Source organism: Hypanus sabinus, chromosome X1 (genome assembly GCF_030144855.1).
Source record: "Hypanus sabinus isolate sHypSab1 chromosome X1, sHypSab1.hap1, whole genome shotgun sequence".
NCBI lineage: Eukaryota > Metazoa > Chordata > Chondrichthyes > Myliobatiformes > Dasyatidae > Hypanus > Hypanus sabinus.
Window position 1 is genome coordinate 38,360,098 of NC_082738.1, and position 12,154 is coordinate 38,372,251.

The 12,154-nt window shown below is 41.5% G+C and overlaps 1 protein-coding gene across 3 annotated transcripts in view; it reads right to left on the bottom strand.

Moving 5' to 3' along the window:
- Positions 1 to 12,154, bottom strand: part of lrrc3ca (leucine rich repeat containing 3Ca) — a 58,873-nt gene that overhangs the window by 25,258 nt on the left and 21,461 nt on the right. For 2 of the 3 annotated variants that reach the window (XM_059956414.1, XM_059956415.1), the window contains one exon: positions 9,958 to 10,018. The exons of the other annotated variant lie outside the window; for it this stretch is intronic. The gene's annotated coding sequence lies outside the window, so the exon portion shown is untranslated. The remainder of the gene's footprint in view (positions 1 to 9,957; positions 10,019 to 12,154) is intronic. 3 annotated transcript variants of the gene reach the window in all.

Sequence of the window (12,154 nt, forward strand, 5' to 3'; positions counted from 1 at the left end):
TTTTGACTAGATTCATCTTCAAATTTTTCAACGTTGAATGCATTGGCCCAGAAATTCAATCACCTAGTACTGTTTGTTTAATGCTATGGAATGAGAGTTGTCTTTACCATAAGACCATAAGACATAGGAGCAGAATTAGGCCGTTTGTCCCAATTGTTCTGCCATTTAATCATGGCTGACTTATTTTCCCTCTCAATCCTATTCTTCAGCCTTCACCCGTTAACCTTTGACACCCTTACTAGTCAAGAATCTATCAACCCCTGCTTTAAATATATCCAATGACTTGGTCTCCACAGCCATCCTTGGCAATGAATTCCACAGATTCACCACCCTCAGGCTAAAGAAATTCCTTCTCTGTTCTAAAAGGACATCCTCATATTCTGAGGCTGTGCCCTCTGGTCCTAGACTTTCCCACAACTGGAAACATCCACTCCCCACCCACTCTATCTCGGCCTTTCAATGTTTGGTAGGTTTCAATGAGATTCCACTTCCCCACCCTCGCCCACCATTCTTCTCAAGTCCAGCAGAGTCATCAAACCCTCCTCATACATTAACTCTTTTATTCCCAGAATCATTCTCATAAACCTCCTCTGAAGCCTCTCCAGTCCCAGCACATCCTTCCTTAGATATGGGGCCCAAAACGGCTCACAATACTCTAAGTGTAGTCTAACCAATACCTTATAAAGCCTCCATGGGGCTGAACCACAATCACACCCATTTTTTAGGTTGCTGAACACCACTTACTTGCTGGGGTGAAGCATGTTTGAGCACTTGACATGACTGGAGCATTGCAAGAGAAATGAGACACTATTTTCCTGGAAGTGATGGTTGTTGGATGTCCCTGGGGCAAGTCAATCTTTGTGCTACAACACTGGACTTGGGCCCCAGTAAATTCTAAACATTCCTTTTAAGTTCACGTCCTTCCCTTGCTTGCTCTGTAGTACTAGAGAACCTACAAACGTTGTATTTCCAACCCACCAATCTCCACCCTCACTTTCTGTTGGTCCAGGCTCCATCTCCTCAACCACAGTACTTGGCTAAATGCAGTTTTGTCCCAAGCTGCATTCTGGCCTCCCGTTTCTGGCTTTCTTTTCCTTCTCCTACTCTACAGCTATCATGCCACCCAATGTTTAGAGCTTTCTAGAACTTCTAAGCTGCTACATTATGTGAGTTTGTTTGATTCATCCACTTTAATCCTTAGTAGAAAATAAATCTGGCAGAAATATATTTTTGGATCTTTCACCTTTGTGTCAGATTTGGAAAATAATATTTAAGGAGTGCCTCTGTAGAATTGACTAATTCGTTCATCCTTAAACTCCATCAGATCTCTGACAAGTGCACAAGTTTGACTTGGGTCAGTATTATCTCCGGATTAGTGTTGTGTGTAGTTAAAATCCAAAAGACTATAAGGAGTCTCAGGCTAAGCCAGTGGGGGGGAAAATGTTTCTCTGACCTACAGAAGGGACTTTAGCTACAATTGTTTTAAAAAATTTGGGTAGGTACAGGGATGGGATAGGTTTAGAGGGATATGGGCCAAGTGCAAGCAAATTGGACCAACTCAGGAAGACACCTTGGTTGGTATCAGCAAGTTGGGCTGAAAGGCTTGTTCTACATTTTATAAGCCCATGACTCTATCATGTATGGTCAGGTAGATTGAAAAAAATACAGGGTTATCTTTCACAGTGATTCTATCAACCTTCAGCCTGATCAGAAACACGTAATTTAGCTCAAAACTGTTTGTGGGATTTTGTCTAGTATAAAATAACCACTGTGGTGACCTGCATAACACTCAATGTAGCTGCAATTGCTATTATCTAGTAAACATTTTTGGATGTTTCTAAGGCAGTTGAAAGGAGTTGTATAAATGGATTTTTTCTTCCTTTTGTAAGTTGAAAACACTTAGAAAGCAAGTTTCCCTTCAACAGTTGGAAAATAGACAAATTAGAGCAGCATAGCACAGGAATAGAAAATGCCCTCTGGCTCATCTGCATATTCTGATCAGAGGTATTTGTACAAAGTTGCAAGGAGACCAATTAATTTAGGAACAGAATGTTTGATTGTTCAATCCTCAAGTACAATTCAGTCTGACTATAGATAATTGGTACCCCAACCCTGTTTAACCAAATGGACTAGAGAAGTCTTGCCAACGTTGAAAAGTTAAGGAGATACAATTGAGTTCAATGAGATACACAGGCCCGCATGATCAGAAGTCATTGAGGCTTTTAGTCCTTTCTTCTGTAAAATTAATTTTCCATCATCCGTCCTGCACTCTACCCAATACAATTAAGTACAAATGAAGTATTTTGCAAACATTTTTTCATATTTCTGTCACCCTGAACAATTAATCTAAGAAAAAAAAAACTAAATGTTTAATCCAGCCTTTCTTGGCAATGATCCTATGATCTGAACAATCATTATTATAGCATCCACAAAGTCCTTACCGGCCCACACCAATATAAGGCAATATTTAAGAGATCTTTATAGTTTGTTCAAGACTCTGGTCGAACGTGGATTCCTCTGTACATTTTCTGGGTTTATGTCAATTCAATAATTGATCAGTTTGCAGAGGACAGGCACGTTGTTCTGAATCTGCTTGATCACAGAGTTGCTCTCTCCATTAAGCTGTGGCTTAAAGTCCAATCATTTCAACAAGCAGCCTATTTGTTAATCTGTCACAAGTATGATGCATTCAACCTCTACAAGAAAATACTGGCTGCCCATGACTTGTTAGTTCCGTCCACAGGCCTTTTAATGCCCATTAATCATGGAGAGGTATCTCCTCTCACAGGTGATGGTGCCTGCTTCCTTCTGACAGGTCGCTAATGCATTATCCGAGCTGCTGCTGCTGCCATTTGACTTGGCACAAACATCTACAGGTACCAAGTCCCTAATTGCCTTTGAGCGCTGGGTTTTTTTTACCAACATTTTATTAAAAATGGCTTCTGACCGTTGCAACATACACAAATGCTAGAGGAACTCAGCAGGTCAGGCAGCATCCATGGAGAGAAATAACCAGCTGATGCTTTGGGCCAAGACCTACATCAGGACTCCTTATGAAGTGTCTCAACCCAAAGCTGAGACTACATTTGCTGCCTTCAGAGTTTATTCCTGTCCATAGATGCTGCCTCACCTGTGAGTTCCTCCTGCGTTTTGCATGTGTCACTCTGGATTTCAAGCATCTGCAGAATCTCGTGTGTCTATTATCTGGTTTTCTTTTGAAATATGTGAAATCACAGTAAACAAACAGCAATCATTACTGAATTAATTGCTGCTGAATAACTGAAAAGATTCTTGACCTAAAAGAATGCCTTCTCACATAAAGAAACCAAAATCTACACGTACACTGGAAAACTAACCACCCCAAACTAATAACATCATCCTCCCCAGTGATGTTCAATGTTCCAACATCACAAAATGATCTCTGGCAACTTGCTCCTATCATCTAACCCACCAACAACACTCAGCCTAGCACCTTTTCCCATTTGGCCCCAACCCCTCTACTCACCAATTAGCCTTGACTATCTCTGGGCCTCACTTCTCAGCAACTCCCTGGATCCGGAGCTGGACCAGCTCCTGTCTTGATGACCTACTTACTACATAATAGTGGAACACAGGCATTTCTTTTCATGTAAGATCTATTCAATGGGCACAGGTAGCAGAACAATTAGCTCAACCCTATCACAGCTCGGGGAGTTGGGAATTCACAGCGTTGTCTGTTGGGGTTAGTATATTCTCACTGTGAACTGATGCACTATCAATAACTCCAAAAGACTGGAAGTAGAGTAAATACTGAAAGGCTTTTATTAGCAGTAAAATGGACCACGTCCATGCCAGACAACTGCCCTGGACAGTGGGAGGAGCAGTGACACAATCACCTTTATACAGGGGTCTGTAGGAGGAGCCACAGGAGCAGTCAGCAGAGGGGCATGTCCAGACAGGTATACATAGCTTACCACATGAACCACATGGGTTTCCTCCAGTTTCCACACACAGTCTAAAGCCTAAAGGCATACCGGTTAGTAGGTAAATTGGGCATTGTAAATTGTCCCGTGGTAGTGGGTTGCTCAGTGAGCAAAGAGCCTGTTCCACGCTGTATCTCGAAATTAAATAAATGTCAACTCATGGAGAATTGAAAGTTGAGTCTAACAGAAAAATACTCAGCATCTTCAAGAAACTAAGATTCAAGATTCTTGAAACACAAAAGGGTGAGAAGGCAGCAAATGTAGTTGAAGTTTCTTTTTCAATTCAGAATCAAAGTAAATTTATGTCCCAAGTAAGTGCATGTCACCATATACTACCCTGAGATTCATATTCTTGTAGAAGTTTCATTTGTTTTAGTGTGCTTATTACAAAATAATTTTATAAAATCCTGCTGGCTTCATTTGGCTTTATTTAAACTCCAACCATCTCATCCCAAATAGTTGTTCACTGGTCATGCCATGAACTGTATTCTCCAAAAGCAATTGGATCATGGATGGATTCTTCTTTATCCAATTTTCAGTCAGTCGGTGTTTTTGATCATAGCAGGAAGTTTTATATTACTAATAAATCAACGTGCTCAAAAAATATAAAACAGTTTTAGCAAAAATGCTTGATAAACTGTGACAATGCTTGACAAAAGTGATGGCAATAAGTGGCAACTTGTTGCATGGAGCTCCAATGGGAATCATCAAATATTCATGCTCAGGCAAAATCCACAATCAGAGTCATGGGTGCTTCAGTAAGCAACATTGTTTAAAGACATATAAAAAATCTATTTGATATTGATATCTATTTGGTGGATACCAGACGGCAGACTCAGGTCGTGAGTGCAGTTTCCCTTTAAGAAACGGGAAGTGAGGAAAATGTGCTGGGCTGCAAGTAAGATTGAAACTCAGAGGCTTCAGTCCCCCACTCCCAAAGATGCTTCTGCTGAATGTACAGTCTCTGGAAAATCAAACTGAAGACCTCAGTGTAAGATTGCTCTACAAGAGGGTCATCAGGGACCGCTGTGTACTTTGTTTCGTAGAAACAGGTGCCATTTTGTACACATCACTGTAGCTCAATGGCTTCACCATTCTCTGCAAAGACAGAACAGCTCAGTCTTTTAAAGGAAAAGGAGGTGGAATATGCTTTATAATTAACTCATTGTGGTGCAGAGACATGGCAGTACTGTCTCAGTCCTGCTCACCTGATCTGGAATATCTAGCAGTCAAATATTGTCCTTTTTATCCGCCATCATCCTAGTAGTGGTATACATTCCACCTCGGGCCAGCATCAAGAAGATGCTGGAGGAGTTCAACACTGTAATCAGCAGGCACGTAACTGTACACCCCGATGCCTTCCCTCTCATTGTGGGGTATTTCAACCAGGCCATCTTGAAGAAGTCTCTGGAACAACTACCAACAAAAACAACTCCAATTGAAGTTAGAGATGGAATCGGACACACGTCCACTCTGTCAGGGTTTGCAAGCCATCGCTTCCTACAAAGCAAAACCTAACATCATGAACGACTGTGATGCTTCACTCCAAGATGACCTCAACGCCTTTTATGCATGCTTTGAAAGGGAGAATAAAACAGCATCAATGCAAATCCCTGGAGGATCTGTCTCAGAGATCAATGTTAGAACATCTTTCAAGTGAGTGAATCATCTCAAGGTGTCAGCCCTGATGGTGTATCTGGGGTGTGTGGGGGGGGGGGCACACTCTGCCAACCAACAAGTGTTCAATGACACATTCACTGCTGCAGTTGGCATTTCCCGCCTGCTTCAAAAGGGTGACAATCACACCAGTGCCCAAGATGAGAAGGGTGAGCTGGCTCAACAACTATCACCCATTTGCACTCACACCTATTGTGATGAAGTGCTTTGAGAGGTTGGTATCGACCAGAATCAACACCCGCCTAAGCAATTTCCTATCGCTACAATAGGAATGCAGCAGATGCAATCTCACTGGCTCTCCGTTCAGCCTTGGATCACGTAAACAGTATTAATATTTACATCAGGCTGCTGTTTATTAATCACAGCTCAGTGTTCAACACAATCATAACCTCAGTTCTAATCAAAAACCTGGGCCTCTGTACCTCCTTCTGCAACTGGATCCTTAATTTCCTCATCAGGAGACCTTTGTCTATGAGGATCAAAAATATCATCTCCTCCTTGCTGATAATCAACACTGGCACAACTCAAGGATGCATGGTTAGCCCACTGCTCTACTCTCTCCACACCCACGATTACGTGGCTAGGCACAGCTCGAACGGCATCTATAAATTTACCAACAACACAACTATTGTTGGCAGAATTTCAGATGGTGATGAGGAGGGATACAGGAGCAAGATAGGTCAGGTGATTGAGAGGTGTCGCAACAATAACCTCACACTCAACATCAGTAAGACTAGGAACTGATTGTGGACTTCAGGAAGGGGAAGTCGAGGGAACACACACCAGTCCTCATCGAGGGATCAGAAGTGGAAAGGGTGAGCAGTTTCAAAGTTCCTGGGTGTCAACACCTCTGAGGATCTATCCTGGGCCCAACATATTGACACAATTACAAAGAAGGCACAACAGTGGCTATATATCATTAGGAGTTTGAGGAGTATTCGAATGTCACCAAAGATACTCACAAATTTCTACAGATGTACCTTGGAGGGCGTAGAGAGCATTCTAACTGGTTGCATCACTGTCTGGTACGGAGCGGCCACTGCACGGGATCAGAAAAAGCTGCAGAAAGTTGTAAACTCAGCCGGCTCCATCGTGAGCACTAGCCTCCCCAGCATCGAGGACACCTTCAAAAGGCAATGCTTGAATAAGGCAGCACCTGTCGTTAAGGACCCCCATCTCCTTTTCTCATTATTGCCGTCAAGGAGGAGGTACAGGAGCTTGAAAGCACACACTCAATGTTTCAGGAACAACTTCTTCCCCTCTGCCATCAGAGTTCTGAATGGACATTGAACCCATGAACACTTCCTCAGTATTTTTTTATTTTTATATTGTTATTTTTCCCTCTCTTTTTGCACAACTTATTTAATTTATTTATATTTATATAAATATAAATACATATATAGTTATTTATATGTTTCTTATTGTGATTTATAGCTTTATTGTTATGTATTGCTTGGTACTTCTGCCACAAAACAACAAATTTCAGAACATATGCCAGTGATATTAAACTTGATTCTGATTCAGGTACACCATTTTGTGCTTGTCTTCGATGCTGCAGTTTGTTTTGGGCTCAGCTGCAAGCAATGCATCCTTAATGCATCATTAATCAAATTAACTTTGAATGGTTTGTGCAAACAGGAAGCTTTCTTCCACTAGTGGAGGTGCTCAGTTTTTTCCTTCTGGGTCTCGGTGAAGTGATGCTTGGATGGGGAGGAGGGCCAAATTGCAGTTTCATTCAAGTAGTGGTCTAGAGGTTTGTGTTCACTGTGATAAGCCACTGGATAGGCATATCGTGGTCATAGTCCATCCAGGCATTTTCAGGGGATATCACCAATAAGGGGGTGGAAACAGGAGTGAGGCAAAAAATAAAAAGCAAAACAAATCACAAGGTAGGTTTATTTTCAAGTGCATATATGTCACCAAATACTGCCCTGTTATTCATTTTCTTGCAGGTGTTCGCAGTAGAACAAAGAAGTACAATAGAATCAATGAAAACTATACACAAAGACAGAAGACTGTGCAAATACAAAAAGAAACAAGTAATAATAGCAAATAATTAAATAGATAATACTAAGAACATGAGTTGTAGAATCATTGAAAGTGGGTCCCCAGGTTGTGGAATCAGTTCAGTGTCAAGGTGAGTGAAGATGTTCACACTGGCTCAGGAGCCTGATGGTTGAAGGGTAATAACTGTTTCTGATCCTGGTGATATGGGACTTAAATCTTCTTTACCTCCTTCCCGATGGAAGCAGCGAGAAGAGAGCATGGATGGTGAGGGTTCTTGATAACGGATACTGCTTTCTTGCAGCAGTATTCCATGTAGATGTAAAGGTCAGTGTAAAGGTCAAGTTAAAATTGTAGAGGGATCTACTGTCAAGTGGCTCACAGTGTCTGACCCATGGCAACAATGAGGAGGAAAGTAAGCACTTCTTTAACTTGCACAGAAACAGGTCTCACATAACTTTTTAAAATTTTCTTCACCTTTCAAGTCCTTTGGCACTTGTGGTCAACTCCTGTGCAGAAGCATGTTAAATGAGTAGCAACCAAAATTACATTGAACACCAATGGATTCCGGAGAGCATGTACAGTGACTTAATGCGTATTCAGTTCACAAGCATGGAGGTGCTGAACTGACATTGTGCACGGTCTTAACTGAGATCAGCTTCCATCCCCAATAATTATTTTGTTTCTTTTATAATTTTACTTTTGGCTTGCTCACATCAGAGACTGGGAGATTTATCTTCAGTTCCCTGTAGACCTGAGGGTAATACTGGTTGGTAAATGAAAATCCATTTTGTTGGATATCATGATACACTGGATTAAATTTAGGAAAGGATCAAATTTAATGAGAATCCAAATTGACATGAAACCAATACCAGGTGAAAATACAGAAGGGAGCGTGACAGACACATAGTTTTGAAATGGTGGTGCTGAAGGAAGAACAGCTGTTCCAATCCGATGCTATCATCACATTGGCTCCCCATGGATATAGCCACTAATACTCTGAACAAAGTCTATGCTTTGCTCAGTGTGACTGAAATCACCTTTTCAAATTCCAGGCAGAAGTTCAAATGTACTTCTAATCTCATCCGGTAACCAGAGCCTCCAGCGCAAACTACAGCATTTCTAATCGCTTCCAAGCCAATTTCCCAGTTCCAACAGCATCTCCCAGACCTGTGACCTTTGGAACCAAGAACAACAAGGGCAAGAGGTGCCTTGGAACACCACCACCTGCGGGTTCCTCTTTAAACTGGACATCAACTTGACTTGGAATTATGTGTTTGTTCATCATTATTGGGTCTAAATCTTCAACGGCACTATGCAAATATGTTCACCAGAATAACTTCCCCCAACATCTTCTCTTGGGACTGGCCTTAACAACAATGTCAGCATCCCCAAATTTATTACAGTAATGCCAAAAAGGTCATGTGGAGGTGCCAGAGGAAGCAGAATGTTTTATATTCTTTGCCATGCTTCCATAGCATAAAAAAAGTTGGGAACCCCCGCTTTAGATAATTTGGTAATTATCATGGTGTTGTTTGTGAATGTTTTCTAGGTGTGAAGCAGTTATTGTACTTCCTCCGTCACAATTGTCACTACCCATCAAAAGGACCGGGGGTGGATTGATGGGAGGAAAGTGTCTTGTTTTGCTGTTGTTTTGTTGCTTGTTGAGTTCTGTGTGGTGATGAGCATTGTGGGCATGCTATGTTGGCACAGGAATGTGTAGCAACACTTGTGGGCTGCCCCCAACACATTGTTAAGTTGTGCTGGTTGTTAATGCAAATGACGCATTTCACTGTATGTTTTGATGTACACGTGATAAATAAATGAATTTGAATCTGTTACAGTACAGTTCCTCCTCCACTGATTTCAACTGTAAGTTATTATGTACTAGTCTCACCATGAGTCATGACCTCCACAAAAATCTAGTCCTTGACACTCCAGTGCAGTACTAAAGGTGTGCCACATTGTTAAATCTATCAATGTACCTCTTTTGTCCCCTAATGTAGGGAATCAAAGATCTCACAACATTACTTGAAGGAGAGCAGGACAGTTCTTCCCAATTTCTGTACTATTATCATTCGCAAATTAGTTCCTATGTTCTCTGAATCATAGCATTGGTTGGACTTCAAGTAATAAACCTGCTTAGAGTGCTTTGAGATGCCTGAGGTCATAAAAGGAGCCAGTGAAATCATTTTACTCAGCATTTGCTGAAGAAAATAAGAGTCAGCCCCAGCCCTCTCACCGAGTTAGTCTTAGTGATGTTTTCAGCTAGCCTTAGCTAACAATACACAAATATTTATAACGTGATACTTGCCAAGTAAGAAGCAGAGCTGGTGCAGAGAATGGAAAAGTGAATCCACTGTGTGCTTCTAAATCTAGGATTAAGCAGACACAGTAAACTCTAATAACCTCTTACACAAGTTAAATAGTGCAATGCAATTTTGTAACTGCTGCTGAAATATACACCCAGTGGCCACTTTATTAGGTACCCCTGCTCATTAATGCAAATATCTAATCAGCCAATCATGTGGCAGCAACTCAATGCATAAAAGCATGCAGACATGGTCAAGAGGTTCAGTTGCTGTTCAGACCAAACATCAGAATGGGGGAGAAAAGTGATCTAAGTGACTTTTCCATGGAATGATTGTTGGGGTTAGGCAGGGTGGTCTGAGTATCTCAGAAACTGCTGATCTCCTGGGATTTTCATGCACAACAGTCTCTGGAGTTTAAAAACCAAAAACCATCCAGTAAGTGGCAGTTCTGTGGGTGAAAACGTCTTGTTAATGAGAGAGGTCAGAGGAGAATGGCCAGACTGGTTCAAGCTGGCAGGAAGGTGACAGTAACTCAAATAACCACACGTTACAACAGTGGTGTGTAGAAGAGCATCTCTGAATGCACAACACTTCAAACCTTGAAGAGGATGGGCTACCGCAGCAGAAGACCATGAACATACACACAGTGGCCACTTTGTCAGGTACAGGAGATACCCAATAAATTGGCCGCTGAGTGTAGTATTGTCTGGCTGCTCATTTTTGACACCAGGATGGTTAAGAACACCGAAAGAGGATGTTTACCCCAGTGAGTCTCTAGCAGCTCACAATGAACAATCCAGCTTGTCTCACTTTCTACCCAATTCTTTCAATTTACCTACTTGGACAACATCGTCCTGAATGCTACAACTGAATCAGTTTCACTTCCATCCTCAAACACTTGCAGTATAAAACACCTTTACCTCATGCCCATGTCACTTTCAATTCATTTGTCAATTGTCTTTACTGTGTTCCTCAGTTCTTGATGCTGCCACTGATTTGTACCATCCCTATTTACTCTGCTTATACCCTTCAAGATCCATCAGACCCCTTTGTATTCTCCCCTCTTCTGCAGAGAACAAAACTAACTTCTCTGGTATATCTTTATAACCTTCTTCCCTGGAATCATTTTGGTAATGAGTTCATTTAATTGAGAAAAAAACACTCAAGATTCATGATAATTTAGATTAAGAATGAAACAGATGTGAGATTGGAACTATAAAAGATATGGTTAAAGAGGTAATACTTAAGGAGGTTCATGAAGTGGGGAAAATGAAGCAGGGAAACATAAGGCAGTTCCAAAGGTTTTGGATGTTGTAGCATTAAGGACAGAATAAAGGAACTGATGCAAGAATACAAAAATGTTTTCTGTATCACAGCATTGGCTGGTCTTCAAGTACTAAACCTGCTCTAAAGTGTTTTGAGATGCCTGAGGTCAGAAAAGGAGTCATTAGTTCCTGCCACTGGTGAGCCCTCAAAAGTGCAGGAATGGGAGCATAGGGAAACCTCTCTGACACACTGAAATGATTTGTTCATAACTATTGGGAAGTTGAAACTGATTCGGCGATGGAAGGAAGCCAATCCAGTCAAAAAGGAGGTGACAATACATCTTAAGTGGGATAGGATTTGAATAGCTGAGTGCAGCTCAAGCAAGTTGGCAAATAAGTAGAGAAATTGATGTCAATAAAATTAGACCATGGATGAACACTTCCATTTCAGAGAGGCCAAGATGAGGAAGGAAGTGGACAATGACGCAAAAGTGAAAAATAAACCTTCTTTAACATAAGAAACAGGCCCTTCATTGCGCCAAATTAGTGCTGACCACCAAGCACCCACTTACACTAATCCATTTTATCCTCTAAAACTGCAATCAAATCCCCCATCCCCCCACACAGATTCTACCATTCACCATTCCAAGAGCTAACTAACCCACCATCCCTCATGTCTTTTGGCTCTGGGAGTATCTAGAAGAAATCCGCATGGTCACACGGAGAACAGGCAAACTCCTCACCAACAACGGAGAGGTCAGGATTTGACTAGATCACCAAAGCTGTGAACAAGAAGTGTCCTGCACTGGCTGCGTTGAATTAAAGTGAAACTAAATTCAGATTAAAGCAGCCGGCTACATCATATCCAGATCAATCCTGAATTGGAAGCAGGTGGAAGAATGGGGCTGGATCCTTCCTGCCAATCATATTACTA